Raw genomic sequence first — 26,923 nt, 5'->3', positions numbered from 1 at the left:
TTAAAGCCCTGCCTGAAGGACAGTTTGCATTCCCATCCAATCTTTTCATTCACTCATACTGAGCATTCATTACACAGCTCAATGTTAAAAGCCCTTTAACTTGTCATATACATGATGTATGTAGCAGCACATGCATTCAAAACTAGGTGCTAGCACAGCAGTACAGTCATAATTACTAAACAACCACACTTAGAGATGGTGCCTCTAATTGTGTTGAATGTTACCAAAAATTGTATACACCTGTCATTGTCCCTGTACTTGTCTCTGCCTACCATCAAAATTCCCTGACAACCCCACAGACTCTGCCAGAGTGCCTGGGGTACACAGGTCATGGCAATGGGTCAGCGGCAGGTGCAGAGTGAGTGAGGCTTTTGGGACATGACAAGGACACTGGGTTGTGATGATCTAAGCTGCAAGACAAGTTGCCATCTGAATACCAAATGCCCCACTTGCTTGGTTTTGAAGCTCTTCCTCCCGCTCCAAGGCTACCCCAAAGGCACCATTTTATTACACTGCACATCTGCCTCCATGAAAGTCCCTGAAGGGATTTCCTGATTCTCTCAGTTAACTCTAACTCTATTTTGCCATTCTTTCCATCTCATTCCTCTTTTCCTTCCAATCTGTAATAAAACTAATTGAAAAATACTAGGTCTATTTAGCTCAGACAGGACCTAAGAACAGGGCACACGGTGGAGCCATGAGCAATACAAATGTCTCTTGGTGGCTTTGGGAGCCACTAGCATGAGGGGTCAGAAATACCAACACCTGTTCCCAGGAAAGGGGGACAAGTCCTTTCCACATCTGTCTTCCCAGTCTGACATCTGAAGCCCTACCCGGAAGGCAGGCTCCCCTACCCCACTCTCTCCCATTTGTGGCAAATTGTGGAAGGTCTTGCTCCCAAAGGGACTCCCATAGCTTTCTCCTTTTCCATTGAAAAATAGTTACTTGTTTTCCCATGGAAAATGAAGTTGAGGTGGGTGGTTGTTCTTGGGTTTTTGAGAGAGCACAGCAGTGTCATGGCCTATGATGGACAGGATAACTAGGGGTGAAGGGTACAAGATCTACACAGCGAGATCTCAATGCCACGGCAGTGCAATTCTATCCACAGAATGTGAGCTTCTGCAAGTCCTAAAGCAGCCATGTTCTTCTATTATTCAAATCTCACCATCAACAGAGGGGGAAAGCATTCATTGCTATGATGGCTAGTGTTGGTTGTCAACTTGACAGAGTCTAGAATGGTCTGGGAATGTGGCCTCTGCATTTGTTATAGAGGACTTAGCTTGATTGCACTTATTAAAATGGGAAGACGCATGCACTATGGGTGGCACCATTTCCTGGGCAGGAGGTCCTAGACTGTATAAAACAGAGAAAGAGAACTGAGCAGCATCACATATACATTCATCATTCTCTGCTTCCTGCCTGTGGATGGGAATGTGACCAGCTGTTTCAAGCTCCTGCTGCCTTAACTTCTCAACCTTGAGCCCCGAGCTTTTCCTCATATGCAGAGAATACTTCAAAGAGAATACTTCATTCAGATTCTTTAAATATAATTAGTCACATGCTTTTAATCCAAGTTTTTCCAGTTTGTAACTCTGTTTTAGGATATTATTAGACAGAATTACAAAATAACATGCTTTGTTTGTTTTTAATAACTGATCTTCAATCAATAAAAAATGTATTTTTTCATCTACTAACAACATGAACATTTTTATTGTTGTTTCTCTGGGTTCTGTCTGAAGTTTACGAGGTTCCTCAGACTTCCAGCAAGCAGGGAAAACAAAGATTTCCAGGGTCAGAAAGAGCTTCTCATTCTAGGCTGGGCAATTTTTCATTCCAGTTCAGCTGCTAAGAGCACTGGCCGCTCTTGCAGAAGACCCAAGCTCAAGTTCCAGCATCCACCACTCGCAGTCAACTGTAACTCCAGTTCAAAGTGATCCAGCGGCCTCTTTGGACTTCCATGGGCACAGCACACACATAGTGCATAGACATACCTATAGGCAAAACACCCACATAAGGTGAAAATAAACATTTTTTAAAAAGAATTGCACATTCTATTCAAACAGCATAAAATTCACATCCTATGACATAAAATCTTCTCTGTGAAATAAATCCTAGGAAAGTAGAAAGTAATCTGCCAGCCTCTTAAAGGAAGTAGTTACTTCCATGTATTAGTGAGGGTTCTCTAGAGTCACAGAACTTATGGAATAAATATATTTGTTTTATATATATATATATGTGTGTGTGTGTGTGTGTATTATATGTGGCATATATGATATACATAAAATACTATAGATATAGATGTAAATGTAGATAGATATAGATATAGATAGATGTAGATGTAGATGATAGATGATAGAGATTGAGATAGAGATAGAGATAGAGGTAGAGATATGAAATTAGTTGAATGATTTACAGGCTGCAGTTCAAGTAAATTAGCAATGGCTATGAACAGGAAATCCAAGACTGTCTTAGCTGGTCTTCTGGAATCCGGAAGAAACATGCTCCAATGCCAATGAAGAAACAGATGCTAGCAAGGCGAGGGCAATCAGGCAAAGAACAAAATCCTTCCCTCTTCTACTGTCCTTATATAGGCTTCCAGCAGAAGATGCAGCCCAGGTTAAACCGGTGTCTTTCCACCTCCAGATCTGGACCACATCCGGGCCCTCCCCGTTTCTGGATTGTAGTCCATTCCAGATAGAATCAAGTTGACAACCAAGAATCGCCATCACACTCTAAACACCAAACATGTCGTTCTTTATGGCAAATTTTCTTGGATAACAATGGACAGCTACAGGCCTGAAAGTGATTACAAGGCAGAAAAAGGAAGGGAAGGGAGGAGCGAGGAGAGAGGGATACAGTGGAGGAGGATGTGGGATACAAAGTTGAAAGTTGACTACTTCTCTGGCTGGGTCTGCTGGGCTCTGGGCTGCGTTTCATCTCTCACAGTTTGTCATCCAGTGGCAAGTATCAGCTAAAGGACAAATGGACTTTCCTGACTGAATTCTAATGCTCGGAAAATAATGTGGTAGGACAAAATTTAGATATGGAAGGCCAGAGCAGGATTGTGAGAAAGAACTAAGAACATGCACTTACCTGGTAAGGCCTGGATATACCCAGTTACTTGAGAAATACCAAGGAACCGCGACTGTCCAGCACTATTGTGGAAGCTCAGGAAGACAGACTGGTGCTGACCTAAACACTCGCCTCACGCCTTCTGTTTGTAGGAGGTCAGCAGTGAGCCACCAGCAAGCAGATGCCTTACTGGGGATCCATATTGTTCTGGAGAGAGGACAAAGAACAGAACCTGACAGTCTGCCATCCCCACAGTGGCCTGCCTGGTCACTTTTGCCTTATCCCCTGGGCTCAACAGTGTAATTAAGCACTTACTGTCTGCAGTTCAGCCTTGGCTTAAATTACACTGGAATTACCTGGAGTTATTTTTTATTTACATTGTTTTTAGAATTTCTGTGTGATTACTGTATTTATATCATTCCTACCCTACCCTCTCCACCTCTAAACCAACCTGTCTTCTTCTCATTCCTTCTCAAATCCATGAACTCTTCTTTACTTTTGTTACATATGCGTGAATGTATGTTCATACACATGTGCATACACACACACACACACACACACACACCCTCTATTTTATGCTTGGCATCCATCTTGGTACCCACTAGGCATTTGTCTCTGGCCCCAGTCAGTTCCCAGTAACCCTGACTCAGTGATCCCCACCCAGAAATGTACAGCGGTGACCACCTACTTCTCATGATGTGACTAGTTGTCTTTTAGTGTCTGTAACCTGCTTATATAGACCTTCTAGTCGTCCTGACTACCTAATCTTTGCAGAGCAGAGTAGCCTTGGCTTGCTTGTGCACATCCAAGAGGTCTTATTGTGGCTTTTCACCTCTAAAATTTCTTCTCCGACCCTCTTCTCACGGCAGTTTCAAGTTGGCTTGGAGATTGCTATCTTGCTAGAAGAAATCAATAAATCCTTTAATTATAATTGGATTGAGTTTATGGTTTTCCCCCAGGGGTCAGAAACTCCATAACTGAGTACATTTAGTGTATATTTACTGTCATTCATATGTACATGTGTTTAGGATTAAACACTTGGGACTGAATAACCTATCAGAGAACTTTTCCCTGGAGAAAGCTGATTCCCCTCCCTCAGCAACCATTGCCTGGCTGCATCTCTTCTTCTAGGAATGGGACCTTGTGAAATTTTCCCCACACACATTGGAGTGTCAACTGGTCTTGTTTTGTTGTTCATCATTTATATTTCATGAGCACAACTTGGGAAGGTGTTTCTTAAATATGTATTTTTATTTTTAAAGAGAATATACCAGGTATTACAATTTCCACCAAGGCCAGAAGAGAGACTCAGATCCCCTGGAACTGGAGATTCAAATAATTGTGAGAGGCCCAAGGTGGATGCTGAGAACTGAACTCAGGTCTTTTGGAAGAACAGAAAATGCTCTAACCACAGAACCATCTCGTCTGCCCCCTGGAAAGAATTGTATTTAATTTTTATTTCCAGAACCTATCCCTGACTGACTAAGGAGATTCTAGAAAAGTAACTCTCAGGCTGTTGTTGTTGTTGTTGTTGTTGTTGTTGTTGTTGTTTAAATCCCCAGGTATCCCGGTGAGAGCACAAAGCATGCACAGTGTGTGCTAGCTGCCTCATCAGCTTCTCCCGCTTTCCTACTATTGTCCATTCTGCTCCCAGTCCCTCCCGGGTCTAGTTTGTTCTGCTTTGCCTTTAAAGGATAACTCTGTAGCACTCTGCTAAATCTTCTTGTGTTTTAGGTTTGATTTCCCCCCTTTAATCTGCCTGTTCTGCTGATTCATCTTTCCATTATGTTTCTTTGGTTTTGTATTTTCTTTCTTTAGTCCATAACCACATTTATAGGGCACTTGATGTGGACAGAATACTGTAGTAAGCACTTAGCTGCTGCTAAAAACAAATCTAATCTAATAATGTTCTCTGTTAAATTCCTTGCTACAGTTATGGATTAATGTCTGGCGAACAATTGGCATGTTGGCAAAAATCTATCTTTCTTCCAAGGAAACAGCTGCCTTGGTGTATAAATAATAAATCCAAAATAAATAGATAGATTGCAAAAAAAAAATATAAAAGAAGCTCACAAAAATAGAGATCAAAACAGCAGTAATAGCAGTCAGAAACTAAATACCAACATCTCCTCTAACAAATTCAGCCTTGCTCTATGAAAGAGATGCTACAATTTACACCAGAAAGAAAAAAATGTCAGTGAGGTTACTTCTGGGCACAGAGTACCTGCTGATTAAGGCTGTTTTCTGTTCTTTATGTCATTTTTGTGATGGCTATTCTTGGTTGTCAACTTGACTACATCTAAAATTAAATAAGATCTGAATATGGAGGGTATTTTTGCTTAAATTAAAGAAGAAAGATTGAGTTCTCCTCTGTATCTTTAGGGTAGGAAGACACGCCTTTAATCTACATCTCTTGAGCTGGGGAAAGGCTCACCTTTAGTCTGGATCTTGAGTTGGGAAAGCATATTTTAAATACAGATCATTAAAGCTTGGAAAACCCACCTCTAATCTTGGACACACATTCTGCTGGAAGCCTGTGGAAGGAAGGCTTGACACTTGTCAGTTGAGACTGACAACTTGACATTGTTTTTGAGTCACCTAGGAGACACATACCTGGGTTCTCTGAAGCCATTTCCAGAGAGCTTTAACTGGAAAAGGGAAATTCACTCTGAATATGGGTAGTACCATCATATGGGTTAAGGTCCCACACTAAAAAGCCAGTTGAACACTTTCTAAACCTACCCTCTTGTCTCTGCATCCCAGATATGAGGGAGTTCCTGCTGCCATGCCTTCCCAACTATGACGAGCTGTTCCCTCAAACTAGAAGCCAAAACAAATCATTCTTCCCTAAGATGCTTCCTGTCAGGTATTTGGCTTGGTTTGGTTTTTCGTCAGATCAGTAAGACAATCAACCTATACAGAGATCAGTACCATAATGTGGTGACATTATTCACTGCTGTTTATCCTGTCCATGTAGTTCATATGCCTTTGAAACTCATTTCCAGGAAAAATATGAAAGACTTTGGAGATGCTTTAGAGTCCCGTCAACAGAGCTGAATGGGAAAGTCTAGTTAGGTTCAAAGGACAGGATAGGAGTGCATGCAATGGAACTTGGACTCTTGGGGTTTCTGAAGGAAAGGGGGGCCCTGCTAGGAACTAGAAGCCATTTGTATGACACTCTGAAAAAGCATGTGAAGCTTGGCAAGAAAGTATTCCTACCAGTTTCATAGGGATTATGACCCTGTTAACACCCTGACTTCAGATATTTAGACTCCAGAAGTGAGACAACATTTTCTGTTGTTTTAAACCATCTAACTATAGAAACTATCACAGCAGCTGTTGTGGTTTAAAAGAAATGTCCCCCATAGATCCACAGGCACTATGGGGAGGTGTGGCCTTATTGGAGTAGGTATGTCACTGCGGTGGGCTTTGAGGTCTTATATGCTCAAACTAGATCCAGTTTGGCACTGTCTCTTCCTATCATCTGAAGATCAAGATGTAGAACTCTCATCTCTTTCTCTAGTACTGTCTCTGCCTACACTCCCACCATGATAATAATGAACTAAACCTCTGACCTGTAAGCCAGTCCCAATTAAATATTTTTCATTATAAGAGTTGCTATGGTCATGATGTCTCTTCACAACAATAGCACAGTGGCTAAGTAAGTGGGGGTGTAAGAAGCAAACAAAAGAGGCTGATGAGATGGATCAGTGGCCAAAAGTACTGGCTTCTCTTCTGGGTGACTTGGGTTTAATTCCCAGCACCTACATGACAGATCACAAGCACCTGTCACTACAATTCCAGGAGATCCGGTGCCAACTCTGGTCTCCATGGACATCAGAGACATTATGTACTGCATAGATGTACATGCTGGCAAAACACACAAATAAAAAATAACTATTTAAAAGGAATGAAACAAAAAAAATAAAGATGGTAAAATAACCCTGGGTTGACAACACCCTGGGTATGAAATGCAGCAGGAAGGAGCCATCTCCAAAACCAGCAGCTGTAAGAGGGTCATAGTGTCCAGTGGAGGAAGGCAGCCTCTGCCAACGCCAATCCTAGAGGAAGGGATCTGGACATCACTGTCCTTTCTTCCTGCCTCCCACTGGCCAAACCAGAAGGGATGCCATGAAGCAAAGGAAGCAGACATGTCATTCTGTAAGGACAGCGTGCTGCTAAGAAGAGTGGCTGACAGACTTGTTGCCAGCACCATAGTCGCTTGCCCTCCCTCCTAGCCAGACCCTGACTTCCTCACCAGGCTCTCAGGGCCTTTCCATGTCTGCTGAATAGTCACCACTGCTGCGATGAAGGAATTGACTATGCAAATATTTGAGTAACGATTGGTTCTGCTGTTCAAACATAAGCACCGTGAGACAAGAGACCACACCTGTCATTCATTAGTGAATCCTCAGGGTATGATATGTAGTGGAATGCCTAGGCTCATATACCAGGAACTAGACAACCTGATGTGAAAAGATCAAGGATTCAATCCAGAGAGGTCACCTTTGGCAACTGCTAAAGAACTCCATAGACGGTGAGCACCATTATGCCCTTCGTGTGAATGTTGATGGCATAATCTGTAATACAAATAATGTGTCCACCTGTGTATCCTCTCCAGAACTCGTGGGTAGAGTAGTACTGGGGTCAAGGGAAGGGCAACACAGCTGAATGAAATGAGCAACTACCCAAGGGACAAGCAAATGGAAACAAAAATGTAAATGTCCTCTGGACAGGCAGCCCCTGTGACACTTAACAAAAGTTGTTTTCATGGTGGGAATGTAGGTCCTGGATCCACCCGAGACATTGTGGCATTCTTGTTTCCCCCCCACACACACACACACACAGAACTTGATTCCAAGTTTCTCCTGCACTCTGTTTCCTATCATAGAAACGAAGAGAAAAAGCAAGAAGGTGTCTGAAGAACACTGACAGGCTCCAAGGGATGGCATGTGTAAAACACACTCACGAGAGCGGGTCCTCCCACTCTTATCTAAGGGTGGAATGGTAGATACATACATCTCAGGGGAGGGGGATTCAGATATGAAGAAACATGTGTGTGAACTCGAGAGGCAGCGGGTAAAATGGAAAGGAAGCCAAGAGAGGCAACAGGAGCCAAGGTAGAAAGGGGTTAAAGGTTATGGCTTCTAGTTTCTTAAGGATAAGCCAAACAGTCCCCATCTTTTAAAATCAGTATAAATTTAGTCTGCCATAAACTGGAATATAGTGGCAGTATCTAATTATATTTGAGATTGTATTATAATTACAACATTTCTCCCTTCCCTTTCCTCTCTCCAAATCCTCCCATACACCCTTCCCTCCCCACTTTCCTTCAAACTCATAGCCTCTGTTTCCATTCATTAATGTTGTATTTACATATGTATTTGTATACACAGAAATTTTACTTGTATTATGTTTACAGGGCTGACTGTCTGGCACTGGTCAGCCAATTGGTGTATCTAAAATTTTTACAGTGTTTTGCCTAACTCAGCATAGGTGACTCTTCAGGAGGAGGAAGAAAAGGAGGAGGAAGAGGAGGAGGAGGAAAAGGAGGAGGAGGAGCACAGATAGACCTAATAAAGATCAGGAAATGGCTCAAATTGGAAGCTGATGCTTTACCGGGTTGTTTTTTTAGACAAAGGTGAATCATCCTTGCCCGGCTTTGCCCAGAGGGAGTCTGCAGCAAACACAATAATCATTGCAGCATCTCCAGTCCGTGCACAGATATCGATTTCCTCCTTTGATGTTTCTTTTGATTACATCTGAAATGCCAATGATTCTTCTCCTTTATATTAGCTGTTAGCATCACAGCAGACTCTCTGACATGTATATCTAATTAAAAAACAGGCTAACAGCATCAAGTTCTACTTCTCGGGAAGGAAAGGGAAACCTTGCTACCAACTCATCAGTCACATACACCACCTCGAGAGCACCTCTCAAGTGGCCTTAGTAGATCCCAGTGTAAACCTTGACGTTGGTTTTATCATCTCCTTAACAGGAGGCAGGCACTGCAAGCCTCCCATGCATAGAAGCAGAGTCCTCTGGGACAGAGCGTGGAGGGACACATCTGTAATCCCAGCCTTGGGAAGCTGAGGCCGGAGACACAAAACTTCAGCGTCAATCCAGGTTACACAACGCTTGCCTGTCGAAGGGGAGATGCTCCTATGGAAAGGGAGATGGGGCAGTGGGAAACAGGAGCCAACTTTCTCCAATGCAAGTGTGTCACAGAAAAAGCAGGGTGTGGAAGGGGAGGGCAGTCAGGAAACTAAGCAAGCCCTGTGCAGAAAAGAATCTCCTTCTTCGTCCATCTCAGCTTCTTATTCAGATCGGTCAGATCCAGACCTTTAAAACCAAGCAAGGTTCTGCCACCAAAAGGCATCGATCGTCCAATGTCTTCACTCAGTCAGCTCAGCCTCAGTCTTCACTGGGCCCCTCTGCACGTTGTCTTTCAAGAGTCACAGAAGAAACTGTGCTGACATCTCATGAGCAAGCAGTGGCAGTCAGGCACCCTGGGGAGCCCTCAGATACCCCAAAGAAGGGGAAACTGTCATTAACTAGCACGATAAGACTAGATTAACACAGATTTTCATACACCTGTGGCTCTGGTTCCAAGGACAAATTCCAAAGTAAAATTGATGACCCCCCTCCCCTGACAGGTTCCACTCAATAGTATTAAGGCATGAGAAGGATCTTACTGCAGCCTGCTTCAGGGTTAACTTCTGAGCAGCTGAGGAACCACCGAGACCTATGTAAACAGTGGTCCCATAAGAGTTCGGCTTTCTTGAACATATGGTTTACCTGGGGATCAGCCATCCTTAACCTGTCTGTACATTCCTATTTGCTCAGACAGGCACCCCAGGTCCATGGGTTTCAGTTCAGCACGTGACAGAGAGAGGAATTTACTCTAACAATGTTCTTGGAGTTTCACAAAACATTTAACTACACACCCAAAATTCTAGGGCTATGGCTATTCTAAGGCTAATACATGACAGTTGTATTTATAGTTGTAATACACAAAGGCATTCACAGTTGTAATACACAAAGGCATTTCCTGAAGTACAACTGTGGATGGCATACAGTTTCTCCTCACCATTTAACCCCGACTCTGAGTGTACTAAGAGAGAGAGAGATTGGACAAGTGAGGCGGAGCCTCTCTGTTCCCTCAGCTCCCAATAGTTAGTGTGCACTCTTATCTTGTCTAACAACAAGGGTCTCTCCATCTCAGCACCCTGCATGACTTGATGACCACCAACTCTTGCCTTTGCTCTCCCTTCCATCCCTGTCTCCTTACTTCTCGCCTGGGTTTGTGACAACCCCATGAGGTCATTAGCAGCTCCACTTTAGCTGTGGGCTCCACTGAGCCTCACAGAGACTGGGCACCTTACCTCAGAAGCAGACCCAGAAACTCTTGTCCTGGGTTGTGGGCTGTGGGATAAATGAAAGGAACTCCTTAGCTGCCTAAAGAATGGCTGACATCTAGTGTGGAGTCCTGTCATCTCTGCTGATGCAAAGGTTGTATTAGATTCCATGGGCAGTAGGAGTGGTCCAGAGCGGTAGGAGATGAGTATCTAAGGCTTGCTACTGCTCCGTCTTCCTTGCCTACTTTAAAACTGAAAATTTGCTATTTCAGTACACAAGGTATTCTTCCAGGATGCCCTATTCTCATCAAGTACCACTCCCCTGCATCTGTCCCGCTCTTCTCCCAGGCCAAAGCATGAGGAATGATCCCATGGGCCTCTTTCTACTGATGCTTGTAAGGTAATATTGTACTGGACTCTTGGACTCATTGAGTTGTTTTATTGTGTTTTGTGTTTTGTGTTTGTTTGTATTTGTTTGTTTTCATCTCCTCGGGGGGCGGGGGGGGCTGGAATGGTAGTGATGACTGAGGTAGAATTCTGTGGGTTCTTTCAAGTCCACAGAATTGCTATCTTTACCATATGTGTATATATATATATATATATACACACACACACACACTGAAGCAAAATGTCCAGATTGTCTTTTTTTTATTTTCAACCACTTATCACTTAGACAGAGGCAGCAAATGGGCTTAGGGTCTCCTAGCAATAGCTCTCAGGCTCGGAGACGAGGTAATGTGCTCAAAAGTACTGTAGTGGGAAAAACTGTGCAAAGAAGAGAAATAAATCTCTGACCAGTCCTCCCTTACTCTGAGGCTGGTCATAAGCACACTGTGGCGTCTCAGGCATTGTATGCTGGCTGACCAGGTGAACTCCAGAATCTACCCTCTTTCTTCCTTTACAGTTGAATACATTTCTCTTGGAATTAATTAAAATGAGATGATTACAAAGATCTGAAGTGACCTCAGTTCCTAGCAGAGCAAATAATGTCACTCATCTCTGCCTAGTTGTGGAATACAGATACCGGTGGCAAGGTTCATTTTGCTTTTTTTCTCCTGTTTTGTTCTTACTTTAACTCCAACATTTGGAAAAGTCTAGCACATGTTGGACATTCAGTGCAGGGATGAATTCATGCCAGCTATGCACACCACCCTATGTTGATGCTGGGGGCACAAGACTGGCATTTGCTTTGTCCTGTGAGCTGCTTTGTCACAGCCTGATCTGCCCACTAACAAAATGCTATTGACTGCAACAGGATTTTCTGAAGAGCTGACAGCCCAACACTCTCAAACACAGGTGCGCAGGTCTGAGAGGCCAGCCCTTAGTCCTCCCGTGTTGCTTCGACACCAGCTGATGGCCATGGGGAATGGGAAGGTGGCAGGGCTCCCCTTCCTACCAACTCTTTTCATGGATACATCCCAGTGCCCAAACCCTGTATCAGGCTGTCAGAAAAAAGTTGAATGTTTCTATTTTACTTCATGAAGAAGTCTGCACTTTCTCCCCAAACAGGCCTGCAAGAGCCTGCTATTGCATGATTAAAATTTATAATATCTCATTTTCAAAAAAAATGACCATTCTATCCCCAGTACTGAACGGAGTACGTGTATGAGTCATAACAGCCCTGCATCCTATCTCCCACATCATACCTACCTACCACTATCACAAAATGTAGACACTCCTCAAGAACATGGCATCTATTGGGGGGGGTCTTTAAATTTTTTAAGTAATATACACATGCATTTGGGAGTGGTAACAGTGTAACATGCAAAAAGTATAGAAAAGGCATCATAAAGGCATGACCTAGAGATACTCACGTACTACCGAAGCAGCCATCAGTCAGTCACTGGGGACAGTGCATTTGCCCAGCATGCCACACTCAATTGGGAAAATACTTGGTGACAGGACAAAGGAAAGTTAACCCAAATGCAACAGCCGAATGAATTAAAATAAGGTCAGATTCTCAAGTGCTGTGTTTGACTAATAAATCCAGCAGTCTTACACTTCCTCCTTACCTGCATGCATGTGATACAGCAAGGAGGTTTGAATTATCCTTCCCCAGCTTAAGGGCAGAACCTCATGAGTATTTATAACTCTCAGAAACAGAAATGTCAGTGTAAATATATCACCAAGACAACAAATCATTAAGAGAGAAAAATCGATTTCAACTATGGACTTTTGGATATTAAAATTGCTTTCACAGAATGTAACAACATTTGTGGGAAGCCATCCTGAGCTATTCGGACTAATGCTTACTCATGGCCCTAAGGTGGTGGCTGCTAAAATATAAGAACAATTAACTAGAGCCTTCTCCTTGAGCTATCCGTGTGAGAAGATCCCGAGAATACCACAAGATGTTCCTGCCCAGTGTGAGAAGATCCCGAGAATACCACAAGATGTTCCTGCCCTAACCGCGGAATGTACCTGCTGGCGTTAACTCTGGGTGTCCTCTCCAGATGACCAGATGACCTCCTCACTTGCTTCGACCCCTAGGGGTGTCTCTGCCCTTCCCTCCTTTGTCTGGTGTGAAGGTTATTTCCTTCTCTGTAAGCCTTAAAACCCACTTACCTCCCCGACATTAAAGGAAGCCTTGACATAACCCAGACTGACTCTGTCTTTCTTAGCATGCTTGGCTTCCCTTTTCTCTCCCCCCCATTTTTGACCCTCAGGTAGTGCCTCTTCGGGACCCAGGAATAACTGGACCTGCTGGACGGGTCATAATGGCGCCCGAACAGGGACCCGAAGTACGGTCAACTACTGGACGACGGAGGAGAAATCCCGGGAAAAGGAATGAAGGACCCCACAGACCGTATCGCTCGTGCGTCGCTGGAGGGGCAGATAAGTGGCCGAACAATTGTCGTCCGATTGTCATGGGGAAACAATTATGAAAAGAGGCTAAAGAGGCTTGATTTATAGGAGAAATCAAGCAATCATTCAGGGAGAGAGGAGTAAGAGTTAAGAAAAAAGATTTAATTAAGTTCTTTTTGTTTTGTCATGATAAATGTCCTTGGTTGGTTTTAAGTGGACCTGATATTTACCCGCCAGCGTGGAATAGGGTTGGTAAAGAAATTAATAAGATTTTGAAAACAGGTACAGGTGAACCAATGTCTGATACATTCTTTAGTTACTGGGGGCTCATTCAGAGTGTGAATGAGGACCCTGCTGAATATTGCCTCTGCCCTTTGTCGCGGGCAGCTTCTGTGACCTTGCTTTCCTCTAAAAAGAACTCTCCAAAACCTTCCTCAGTCGTTATAGACAGGTCTGAGTGCCCGCCATCTGCTCCTGTAACTTCTCTTTATCCTCCGCTCCCGAGGGACCCATCCCTTGCTGATATGCCATTAAGTTAAGAGACACCCCCCACCCCACCCCCTCGGGGAGAAAGCCAACTTGGAGGAGAAAAGCTGCAGAGAGCAAGTAGCCCTCTTAAAGGAGCTACGAGGGACAAATGGTCACTCTAACTTCAAGATTTATTTCAAAGTCAAATGCCTAGATTCTACTGTGATCTCGCAATGTGCTTGGCTCCCTGCTTGGCCATTGCAAGCCTCTCTGACCCATCTGCAGGGGATTGGACAATCTAAAAATACTCTCCAGAGCTCACAGTTGCTGACTTGGGAGGATAGTGAGGGAAATACTGGCTCTACTCAGCCCTTCGTGGTCCCTGGTCTGCCTGTTAACCTCTGGGGAAGAGACATTCTCTCTCAAATGAAAGTCCTTATGTGTAGTCTCAATGAGGTTATTGCTCAACAAATGCTCTCCCAGAGCTATCTCCCTGGACAGGGACTAGGCAGAAATGGACAGGGGAGACCCATGCAGGTAGAAGTCAGAGACTGCTGCTGAGGCGACCAGAGAAAAACCTCTCACGGGCAGCAGAGACCTGGACTGCAGAGAAATTCCTAGGTTCTTCTTCCCTCTCCACAGGTGTGTGTGTTCGACTAGGCATCCTCCTTCCCCCTTGTTAAATCTTAAACAAGAGAAAAAGCAGGTTTCAGAAAAGCAGTTCTTCCATGTGTAGGACTCGGTATAAAAAAAAAATGGTTGGAAGCTATTTCAAAACTCTCCTGTTGAGGACAGGAAAACGGGAGACGTACTGTTTTCTCTCTGAAACCTACTGGAGATCTCTTTAGTTCAGGTTAAGATATTTGGACCTTTTTGGGACATCAAGTCCCCTCGTTGTCTGTTGTTTGTCTTTTGGTGCACCAAAACTTGTCTATATGTGTGTCAATTTGTGTTGTCTATTGTTTTGTTTGGCTGAATGATTGGTCGTTTTTATGTTTTGTGTTAAAAAGAAAAAAATGGTAAAAAAGCTTTATCTTGCTGGCAGTCCTATCAGCCTAGTTTACACAGAGGAGGCTAATTTGAGGTGCCTCACATTCATAAGTAGGAGTAAAACACAGCTAAAGAAAAAATATATATATATATGCAGCAGCGGACAATTCTCTTAGAGAACCAATAACCTCCAGTTTGGGAAAACTCTGGTTTAACTCATAAAATTTGTGTAATCGCTTTATTCTTGTTTTTAATAGGTCTTAAAGGTATAAATGTTTTACATATCTTGGCTATAGAGCTATAAATTAATTGGCTATGATTTAAAAGGTATAGTGTTATTAAGAAAAGGTTAGTTTAAAACTGGCGATTCAGTGTCAGAGCCATCTTAACTAGCTACACGCGGCATGACGTAACCAGGAAATACAGGCCTCTAAGATGCTTCTAAATTGGCATGGTGTTTCGTGTGAATCTTGGCCTGGAGATTGGACTTATAAGAAATATGATTTAAAATAATGCCTCTTTAATAAGTTACACCGTCATACATTTGAACATAAGAACAGGCAGACAAACCATGTACTGTAAAGACAATACGTTTGCCATTGATTTTAAAGGAAATAGATTGTTTAAAATTGGGACTTGCTTCCAAAGTTGCAGTTGTGCTCTAATATTGCAAGGAAAAATTGAGTTACAATAAAAATTGCCACTGTGCCATTGGCTGCAGTTTGCGCCTGGCTAAAGGCTCATGATTCTTAACATATTTTGTAATTAAGATAATTTTAAGAATGATACTGCTGTGGCCATTTTTAGGCCCATTGCTACTTTTCCACAAGTTTATAGGCTACAATGGTAGAAGCAAAATTTAACCCTCCAAAATTAAAAGGGAGATCTCAGTGGAAATTTATTTGATATCAAACAGGCTCCTTTGACTACTATGAAACTAGGATCTTTCCCGGAATCCTGGAATTGCAGGTTCCTTTGGTTATTCAATCCTCAAGGTGTCCTTGCTGGACTGGACAGGCGGGTTTGGGTCTGGTCTTAGATAAAAAGCTCAGATTAGAAGGTGGTTAAGTTTGAGGAAGCGCATGTAATGTCCTAGCCTAGGACCCAAGGAGGGTCCTTGGAAAAAAAAAAAAAAAGAGGAATTTACATTTGAGTTAATGCAAGGCTTGGGGCTGCCTCAGTGGAAGCTTGTGAAAAACTATTTTTGCCTTACAGGCCTCAACTAGGGAAAGTTTGGCTAAAAGGACATTCCTTACATCCTTATCCAGGTGTGGTTTAAAATACAGTTAAAATCTATAAAAGTTCAATAAGGCATTAACATTTGGCCTGTCTACTCCATACAAAATGTATAGAGTGTTTTTTGCTTTACATTCTGACAATTATAAAAGCATTTGCTTCTAACTTTAAAGAAGCAATAAAACACTTTCATTAGAAGGTTTTTTCTTTAAGGAATGGCGAGTAGCCTTACCTTCAGTGAGAAAAGATATTTTGTCTCTATCTCAATTCAAGAAGCTAGGATCTTAAATTCTTCAGTGTATAATGTTCATGGAATGTTCATTACAGGCCTTTTCTCCTAACTTTTAGAATTTTTACATAAATGATTTTTAAAGAATTTAGGATATATTAATTGGCTTTATCTTATATTAACCTCATCTTAAGCTTGCCCGTGGAAGAGCTAAACCTCTGTTTTCAAGGTAAAAATCGTTTGTTCCTTGTTACAAACAGCAATCAAATTGGTTATTACAAAACATTGATGGTTGATTTATTACATGGCAAGCCATTTTTAGGCAAAATTAATAATTGTTATCTAAAAGATAAATTGTTAAAAATATACCTCTATACATATTTTTATTGTTATAGATTTATACATGCATCCTATAAAAATGCATCTACTATGGGAGTAAAGCTCATATAATTAGATCACATGTTTATTCTTTTGAGTGTCCCCTTGCTTCAGCACAGATAATTGAATTGGGTGCTGTAGCTGTTCTTCTTAAAATGTTAAAAATCAAACTTTTGATTTATTTATTAATAATATATATAACTCATGGCTTACTATTGCTTGAAATTGTTTCTTTTTTAATGCTACTAATTCTTAACTTTTACAATACAAATGCAATTCAAAAAAATTAATCAAAATATGCATATGACCATTGACAGCTTTTCAAGCTTTCTAGTTATAACTGTTTTTACATGTTATTTTTTATACTGAATGTTCCAAATCAAATTAAGACAAATATTATAACTGATTATTATAGTCAGTCATTTGAAATGTTATATTAATAATTTAATATTAGTCATATTACTGAGATTCCTCATAATTCGTAGAGGCAAGATATTATGGAACAAGCCCATAGAACTTTACAACAATATATTTATAATAAAAGAAGGGAGAATTACATCTCTATATACCACAAAAATTTAAAAATTTTAATGCCAGGGAACTCTAAGTGTAGAGAAGAGGCATGTTTGTGTTCTTTCTACAGGATGCTGAAGGAACATGCTAGCTGCCAGAGTATGCTGATGCTGAGATTTCACCCTGGCTTTCCACCTTGCTCTCCAGCCTTTTGGGGCCCCTCCTGGGTCTTTTGTTGTTTTTGTCATTTGGCCCCTGGGCTTTTAACAGATTGACCAGTTTTGTTAAATCACAGATTGATTCTGCCTTGACAGACATGGAGGTAGCAACCTTCGGCCTTCAGTTTTCCACCCTTACTGCAGGCACAGAACTTTCTTGGTTCCCTAAGCAGTAGAAATGCCAGGGAGGGTGACCTCCGGCTCCTAATAGTGGCTGAGGGCCATAAGCTGTGGAGTAGCCAATGACGGGAAATATTGTGGTGCCACGAGCCAGATGCACACCGCCTCTTGGCTGCAGGGTGACTCCATGACGGGATTATTGTGAGTCCTCTACCTGGATGCCCATCACACCCACCAAGGGCCTGATTAAGCCATTGGAGTAGGATGTGATGCCAGGAGTGGATGCAACTTACATAGCCTAAGGCAGAGGCCCTGCCCTACTAGGATCTAAAAAGGCCTAGTTACTGCGGTGCTGGACGTGGGGGCAAAACCACATAGCCTAAAACAGGCTCTCCACCGACCCTCTTTCCATAGCCACCCCTCAACTTAAGAAAGAAAAAAGGAGGAGATGTGGGAAGCCATCCTGAGCTATTCGGACTAATGCTTACTCATGGCCCTAAGGTGGTGGCTGCTAAAATATAAGAACAATTAACTAGAGCCTTCTCCTTGAGCTATCCGTGTGAGAAGATCCCGAGAATACCACAAGATGTTCCTGCCCAGTGTGAGAAGATCCCGAGAATACCACAAGATGTTCCTGCCCTAACCGCGGAATGTACCTGCTGGCGTTAACTCTGGGTGTCCTCTCCAGATGACCAGATGACCTCCTCACTTGCTTCGACCCCTAGGGGTGTCTCTGCCCTTCCCTCCTTTGTCTGGTGTGAAGGTTATTTCCTTCTCTGTAAGCCTTAAAACCCACTTACCTCCCCGACATTAAAGGAAGCCTTGACATAACCCAGACTGACTCTGTCTTTCTTAGCATGCTTGGCTTCCCTTTTCTCTCCCCCCCATTTTTGACCCTCAGGTAGTGCCTCTTCGGGACCCAGGAATAACTGGACCTGCTGGACGGGTCAAACATTCATTGGTTCATTCAGTAAAAGTTTATTAAGTGCCTACTGTGTGCTGAGTATGTCTTTAAAGGTGCTGGTCATATGGCTTTTAGACTCTCAGGGAGTTTATATTTTCATGGATATGAATGGTGAATTACATTTAAAAGTGTATGTCACAGGATGATAATGCCCATACAGAAGAATAAAGTGAGACAGAGAGAAGGAAAAGAAAAGGAAGGAAGGAAGGAAGAAAGAAAGGGAGACAGACAGAAAGAAAGGAAGACAGACAGACAGGAAGAAAAAAGAAGACAAATGGAAGGAGAGAGAGAGAGAGAGAGAGAGAGAGAGAGAGAGAGAGAGAGAGAGAGAGAGAAGACTGGGGGACTCAGAGAAGATGCTCCAACAGGCTGGTAAGGCTGAAGTTTTCTTCCACTTCTCAAAAAGGCTGTAACAGAGCAATGACCCCTCAGCAGGGTCACCTACACATAGTCACACAGACAGCCTGACATTTGTCTGTTTTCTGAATGCCTCTGTCAACAACAACCTTTTGTCAGGTTTTAAGCTGAAACAGTCACTTTCCTGTAAGTCCTGGGAGCAAGGCTGCTCTCCCTTTTCTTGCTAAGCATCCCTTCATAGTCATTGTCATCTCTGTAAGACAGGATGGTAAGATCTGATTAATTGGTGCAAACCGTCAGGGGACAAGTGTGAGGGGCAGCATGGAAGCGGTCCAGAAGAGGTCAAAAGTGAGGACATGAGAAGGAAGAATTACACTGCTAACAAGTGGGACGTACATGGGGTGTGTGCCAAGAGCCCTTCCTTCCTCCCGTCCTCCTTGCATGACCATATTCTATGATCTAATTAGCTTACCCTGCCCACCACAGAAGGGGAGAGAGCAGAGACTATGACGTATTTCCCTCCCTAGTCCCAAGCAGACTCTAGTCTCCCTGGGACACAGCCTCCTCATTTTCTTCATTTGCAGATCAGTGTCCTTCCCAACTGCCTCAATAAACAGTGAAGCTGAAATCAAACATGCTGACCCCAGGGAAGCTCTTAACTTTTCCTCCTCCTTAGCCAGGCACAGAGGAACCAGGGGAATGGACAACTCTGAGAAAGCTCCAATGCCTGTATGCTCCCCAGCCAGCCTAAAATGCCAGCGCTTCTCAAACCACAGGCCCAGAGAAAAACCCAGAATTTGTTCCCATCTGTCTGTCATCTGTCAAAGCACCACTCACAGGTAAGTCAGCATCCACAGGGGAAGTGCCAAGGACACATGGCCTGGCATGTGGTCACAGCTCTGTCACATCAAAGGTATCCCCCTGGCATAACGACTTCAGCTATATTTAAATCACATCTGGGGTTTCACCCTGAGTAGTTGGTAAAGGGTTAACTGTCTGAGTCTTCTAAAATAAATGTAAATGAGGCTTCATGTAGTGTTATCATATGTAAGGACACCATGCTCCACAAGGCAGCCAGAGTATCACTGAAATCAAAGAGGTAGCCCAGGCGGGGTCAAGGAAGAGTCAACCAAAGCCCTCAAGTTCAGCATCCTAGACTCCAAACAGAATGTTAGAAGTGAAGAAAGTTTAATCACCACCTAGCCCAGCCTACCTCACTAAGCTTGTAGAAAGTGGAAAATGAAGAATCCAGTGACCTCCCTGTTCCCTCCTATCCGCTAATAGGACCAAGCTCTGGCTCAGAGCTTCCTCCACCAGATCTGCCATCTGAGAACCACAAGAAAGTCTCTGTTACCCCCGACCCCCTCCATGCTTCTGACCCACATCCCTGCTGAGGAACCCCTTGCCAGTCAGCTAGAAAGCCATTCTTCACCCAGCCCGGCTGAACTCCACAACTAGCTCCTTCGAGGCTTGGAGAGTGAGAAGTTTCTTCTACTCTCCGTAGTGAGAGTACAAAGCTCTCAATGAAGTCAGACTGCTTGTGTAAGCTCAGTCTATGGCTTCTGACTCTTTCTGAAGAACCTCAAAGCCCTAATCCCCCCTCCAATTCCTCTGCACTAGATAGTATCACACTGAGCACAAAGGTGAAAGAAGAAAGCCTGGCTCCTCATCTCAACCTGGGTAACCCCTGCCCCTCCCCGCAGGGCCTCTCACTCCTTCTGCTGAGAAATAAACAGATCAATGGCCAGAGCCTACCAGGTAGCTTTTCCCTCACTTTCACTTAGAGACAAAGAATTTCCCATTTCTGTCTTTTTTCAAAATAAAAGCAAATGTCTTGTCTTAGTTTCTATCGCCGCCATGAAACGTTATGACCCAAAAGCAAGTTGGGGAGGAGAGGGTTTCTTTGGTTTATATTTCCACATCATTGAAGGAGGTCTGAAGGAGGTCAGGACAGGATCTCAAACAGGGCAGGAACCCGAGGCAGGAGCTGATATAAAGGCCACTGAGGGGTGTTGCTTAATGGCTTGCTTGCTTGCTTTCTAATAGGACCCAGGACCCAGCTGAGGCATGGTACCACTTGCAATGGGCTGGGTCCTCCCCCATCAATCCCTAATTAAGAAAATGCTGGGCAGCTGGATCTTATGGAGGCTTTTTTCTCAATCAAGGTTCCCTCATTTCAGATGACTTTAGTTTATGTCAAGTTGACACAAGCACACTAGCCAGAACGTTGCTCAGATGACAATACAGTAAAGAAAAAGCCAGGTTATTAAAAGTATTTTTAAGAAGAATGATGGTTCGTTTTCCCCAGCGCTGGTCAGCCTGCCCTAACTACACAGTCCTGGCCAATTTCTGAGTTATCTCAAATGAGAGACAAAGAATTAGACAGGATTTAACTGCTGCACCGGAAGAGTTGTTGCAGGATAGGAAAGAAACCACCCATGACTTGACTTATTCCAGACCTACTTCTCTCCCATGAGAACTTGAACCTGTCACTTCTGCTCTCACACTCATTTGTAAGATGAGGAAGCTGAACCTGATACCTCCAAGGTCTCTCCCAGTTCTCACCGTCTATGATCAGTCAACCTCATTTCCTATTAGTTGGAAAAAGGAAAAATTTTTTTGACTTTCAGCCGTATGAAGCTAAAAATAAAAAGGCCTGTGAAGTGGAAATTCATTAGTCACTCCAGAGTTGCCAGTAATGAGGTTAATAATGCTGGCCTGCAGTCTTGGAAAACTTCTGCACGAAGTCATTGTGTGCTCCATTTGACAAGTCCTCCCAGCAATCGGCTGCTGTTGTTATTTCTATTTCACAGATGAAGAAACCAAAGCAGGAGGAGGTTTGGGGAATGCCAAAGGCCACACCCCTGAAAGCAGCTGAACCAGGACCACTGGTATCCCTCTACACTGCTGTGCCACACAACCAAAGGTCTTCTTTTCTTGGTTTGAAGCAAAATATGGCTTGTTAATATGAACTCGGTACTTTCCCAGAGTCCTCTTGGACTCAGTAGACTCTATCAAAGGAACTTGTGCTTGGAAGATAGACATGCCTCCTGTTTAGCCCCTGTGATGCTGGCAGCCTCCTGTGTATCTGTAGCATGTTCGTGCCCTCAGCCTCCAACACTTAGCATTTTCCTGAACCTACTGCTTTATGGTTTTTCTCTGTGGTGATGCAGTAGTCGCCATCTTGAGATGATTGGCATGAGGTTGTCCAGATGTTCAGTAAATCTCTCGGGGTGTAACCATGAGAAATAGTGGAAGCTCTTATGGGTTTAATTTTGGATTCTTCTGAATAAGCTAGTGTTACCAATCTCTAGAAAGTCTATATGAACACATTTGCAAATGTAGTCCTTTGGGAAGTATGGTAGTTTGATTAAAAATGACCTCACAGGCGCATATATTTTAATGTTTAGTCCCCAGTTGGTAAAACTGTTTGGGAAGGATTAGGAGGTGTGGCCATGTTAGAAGAGATGTGTCACTAGTGATAGTCTTTGAGGTTCCAAAAGACACTTATCATTCTGTGTGTGTGTGTTCTGGGAACAGTGAACCCAAAATTAAATACTTTCTTTTGTAAGTTGCCTTGGTCATGGTGTTTTGTCACAACATTGAAAAATTAACAGAAACTGGGAGTAGTCACCGAACATCTTTCATGAAAGGATGAGATGTTATTTGTTATCACCTATAGAATGTTGACAATCTCTTGTATTTACAAATCAGGGAACTGAACAGGAAGACTCAGCTCTGTAATGTACTCTTATGTCTGGGAATCCAGGGAAACTATATGAGTTGAAGTTCCCCCAATAGGCAGAGCAAAGTAAAATCTGCAAGTACATTCAGAGATACCTCCTCCTCCTCAGTCTATCTCTGTCGTGGCTATTAAAGGACAATATAAACCCCATTTGTCCCCATTTAAGGACCCCATTTGTCTCCATTTTGAGGACCAAGCCTGATTTTTGAAAAAAAGGCCATAAGGCACAAGCTTCAGTAATAGACCATAAGTCCTATAAACTAGTCATAATACACTAGTTCTAGGAACAGAGCATAAAATCCAGAACAGTATCATAAAACCCTCTCCCAAAGAACACTCTGGAAATAACCACAAAAATGGAGAAATATCGTATCTCAGAATGGGCCATCTGCACTGGACAGACCTATTTCATCACATGATTGAATGTTCATGACATAGGATTGTAGACCACTGATCACTTATGACCACCTAGCACCCACCAATGAAATTTTAGATTACCTAATCCTTCTAGGGAGTTCCCCGGTTGCCTATAAGAAGGCCTGCATGCCTTTTTCTCCATTTCAAAGAATGGTTGACCCTCACCTGCTGGTTGCTTCTGCAGAATAAACCATCTTTGTTTTTTAATACTATCTGAGGTTGGAGTCCCCCTTCAGCAATTTTTGGACCCTTACATATATACTTAGACAACTTCCTTATTCTCTGAGGACACAACCTGCCCACTTTACTCCTTTGAGTTTTCTTGTCTTTTCTCCTATTCACAACTGTCTCCAAAGCTGCCTGGGCCAAAGGCGAAAGAGCAGCAGGATGAGACATAAAGGTTCTACCCCTTCAGAAGTTCTGTTGGCAGAAGGCCATGACTGCTCAGTAGACAGAAGGTCTGATACCTCCCTCTTGGATGGAGCTGACTTCCCATTACAATTGTCTTCCCTAGTCTTATAGGATACTGGAAGAAATCAATAAGAGCCAAAGGTGTGATCAGGTCAAGACAAAAGACACAAGTTTCTCCCTGAGTCCCAGACAATTACCTCTGGGCCTTCCCATATTTGCATATCCATGAAAGTTCTTTATTGTCCTAACAAAAAGTCTCATGTCACAATTTAAAAAGCATGTTTTCTAATACATGCCAATATAGTACAGATAACTAAGTGTATATAAAAACAAATGTGTTAAACATCCACAAAAAATATTACCATGTCTTGAAATTAATTTTTCATAATATTAATATTACTGGAAAAATTGTTTTATTTATCTTAAATGAATATATTTAAGAATTTGGCTCATAAGTTGCATGTGTGTCTAAAAAGTGATAAACACAACTCCTTACTCACTAGTTCCAGGATCTTAGAGTAGATTGTTCATATTCTCTAAGCCTTTACTCTATCCTTTGCCCATAAAATAGGAAGAATAAGTTCACAGGATTATTACAAGGAGCATCTGTGATGCACATCCCGGAGGTGCTCAACGACATTAGCATCCCACAGTAAAGGAGATCTTACACAGAAAACACCAAAGGATCCAGCCTGGGAGGGGCCTCATTGCTAATAACTATTAGCATTTTCCAACTCCAAATGTATTGTCATCGTTCTTTTTCATAAAGATGATGTATCAAAAATCTTCTTCCCAGAACCAGCGCCCCCAGAGCTCCCAGGAACTAAACCACCAACCAAAGAAAACCCATGGCTCCGGCTACATATGTAGTAGAGGATGGCCTTTTCAGACATCAACAAGAAAAGAGGCCATTGTTCATGTGAAGGATCGATGCCCCAGTGTATGTGAACGCCAGGTCAGGAAAGTGGGGAGGGGGTTAGTAAACCAGGCGAGGGGAGATGGGATGGGGGTTTTTGGAGAGGTAACAAGGAAAGGGGATAACATTTGAAATGTAAATAAAGCAAATTCTAATAAAAAAAAAAGAATGAATAAGTAAAAGAATAAAAAAAAAAAGAATCTTCTTTCCAAAGACTAATCTAACTTAATTCCATGTGCTATTTAGGGTAGAAGTTCTAAAAGCCATGCCACCACTGGAGGGGTGAGTACGTCACCTTAATAAACAATGTTCCTTAAGGTCCCTTGTCTGTGCCAAGTGAACACGTCTCTAGATTACTAGAATAGCAGAAACAACAGATTTTTCATGGAAAGCAACTTCCAGCAGAGGTTGATCAGGCATCTGGACAAAAGCAACATAAAGAATCCACATTTTTACGAAGGTCGGCCTTGCCCAGCTTTAGGAATGAAGTTAGCACAAGTCTTTGTACCCACAGGTGGCTAGGGAAACCAGGAATGTTAACTCGCAGGGTGTCTCCTCAGTGGAGGAGATAACATCAAATACCTGCATTCCATCCAGAATGAGAGTGGGATTTGTTAATGAACTGATGACCTTTTGCTATCTGTGGAACCAGACCTCACCCAAACCCCCAGAATGATTATCCCAGACTCTCCTCCCAAGACCTTTGTCTTTAGCTCCCAGTTAATAAAAACCTATCCTGGGAGGGGAGGAGGATGTTGCTTCTACTTATGGCCTCCTGGCCTTTATGCTATGAAGGTCAGAGACCATGCTAGATTCTAGTCTTTGAGCTATAAAACCCACCTTCATGGTCACATGGACTTTGAAAGGAAATTTCTGTGTAGTCACACCTTAAGTTTTTTTCTGGAATTGGAATGATTGCTGCCTGGTAATCTCTAGAAGGGGAATGATTGTGTTCTTGAAAATTTATCCCAAATTATACTGTGTTTAAATATGCTGGCAATAACTGCCTGATATTAAACTAGAAGTTTGATCTAGCCTAGGTAAGGGTGAACTGAGTTTTCATTCTCTTCTCCTTAAGGATCGTTTCCCTGTTCCTGTGACACCTGCAGAGACACCCCCCACCATCCCAGGTTTTAGTTAATGTGCCTTTTTAAGAATAGAGCTTTTCCTGTCCTTGAAATCTATTAAGTTAATTACTAATATGAAGGGTGGCATGTACTCATCCTCGTATTGTCTATGTTGCCTACAGAAGGTTAGTTTTTATACTACTACTTTGCCAAGAAAGCCAAGTTCCCCTAAATGAATCTCAAGGATAAATATGTTCATTCTTCCATTAAAGAACCACAGGGAACTGGTCCAGGAGAACTGGGGAAAGAGCCAGGGAATTAGAGTCACTGTCTTGCCAGAGAAAAATGCATGCTCTGATGGGAGACAATAGTGAAGAGTCGTTATGCCAAATCATGGCTCTGAGAGAAGTCACTTGAGACCTGAGGAAATTTCCACCTGCTAAAGGACAGCTAAAAGCTCCTGGGGGAGTCAGAATTCACTTTGAACTTTCTGTGTGACTTTGAATAAGTCAGTTGAGCTCTTCGAGCCTCTGATGGCATCTACCCAGTTGAGTTGATAGTTGATTATCTCTAGGACTCCTTCAGCGATAATCTATGTCAGCATCTGCACAGAAACAAGATTTAGCTTATGGGACAACGGGGTTGATTTTTGACAGAGTCCCACGATTTTGGGAAGCAAAGATCCCTGCCCTGCTGATTCCTTTGTGTGACCCAATAAGAATATTTTTTAAAAAGAACTAAATGAAACACACTCTTCATTAATCAAATGCAATTGAAAGTCATTGCCAGCCTCGCACCTACCTTCCGCGCAGCGGCCTCCTGCTCATCTCCCTCGGGACACCCCACCTCTTCTTTAATGCCTTGTCATGATTCTCAAAAACTGTGATCACTCAAGGTTGAAGCTTTTAATCTCCCAAGTATAAAAGGATATGCAAATAGAGTTCAGTTTCCTGTTGAGTCTCTGCCAAGGTCTTAGCCTGGCAATTCTGGGAAAGGGGCCAAAGACCTCATATTTCTCAGCTGTTATTCCCCTTCTCTGCCCAATCAGCAGCTGGAGCTCCAGGCTGTGCTTTGTCTTTAGTCTTACCTTTTCCTGAGTCTTCTAAAGGAGACTTTTAGCAATGCCTCTGAAAGGATGCAATACACAGCTGGCAGCCAAGTAACCAGACAAAGCATTATCTGGTTATATTTGAGAATAGTAAGTAAAACCAGAAAGCGTATATTCAGATATTAGGACCTTATAATTCAATCTTATAAACCACTTGAGGTACTGATATTAAGTCTGAGACTGCTTTCATTGTGTCCCATAGATTTGGGTATGTTGTGTTTTCATTTTCATTATGTTCTAAAAAATCTTTAATTTCTTTCTTTATTTCTTCCTTGACCAAGGTATCATTGAGTAGAGTATTGTTCAGTTTCCACGTGTATGTGGGTTTTCTGTTGTTTCTGTTGCTATTGAAGACCACTTTTACTCCATAGTGATCAGATAGGAGGCATGGGATTAGTTCTATCTTCTTATATTTGTTGAGGTCTGTCTTGTGACCAATTATATGGTCGATTTTGGAGAAGGTACCATGAGGTGCTGAGAAAAAGGTATATTCTTTTGTTTTAGGATAGAATGTTCTATATATATCTGTTAAATCTAATTGGTCCAAAGCT

At 42.6% G+C, this 26,923-nt stretch overlaps 1 long non-coding RNA gene across 3 annotated transcripts; it reads right to left on the bottom strand.

Annotated features, from left to right (window-relative positions):
• Positions 1-1,575: 1,575 nt before the first annotated feature.
• On the bottom strand, positions 1,576-26,160 carry LOC127691599 (uncharacterized). Of its 3 annotated transcripts, XR_007979306.1 has the most exons (5): positions 26,066-26,160; positions 25,745-25,868; positions 3,834-3,971; positions 3,094-3,279; positions 1,576-1,991 (listed from the first exon to the last, which is right to left on the bottom strand). It is a non-coding gene; the product is annotated as an uncharacterized LOC127691599 (long non-coding RNA). The 3 variants fall into 3 exon arrangements; XR_007979305.1 differs by lacking the exon at positions 3,834-3,971; XR_007979307.1 differs by lacking the exons at positions 3,834-3,971; positions 25,745-25,868.
• Between the last annotated feature and the right edge of the window lie 763 nt (positions 26,161-26,923).

The sequence above is a fragment of the Apodemus sylvaticus genome, chromosome 8 (genome assembly GCF_947179515.1).
Source record: "Apodemus sylvaticus chromosome 8, mApoSyl1.1, whole genome shotgun sequence".
Lineage (NCBI taxonomy): Eukaryota > Metazoa > Chordata > Mammalia > Rodentia > Muridae > Apodemus > Apodemus sylvaticus.
This window is presented reverse-complemented; position numbering and strand designations above follow the sequence as displayed.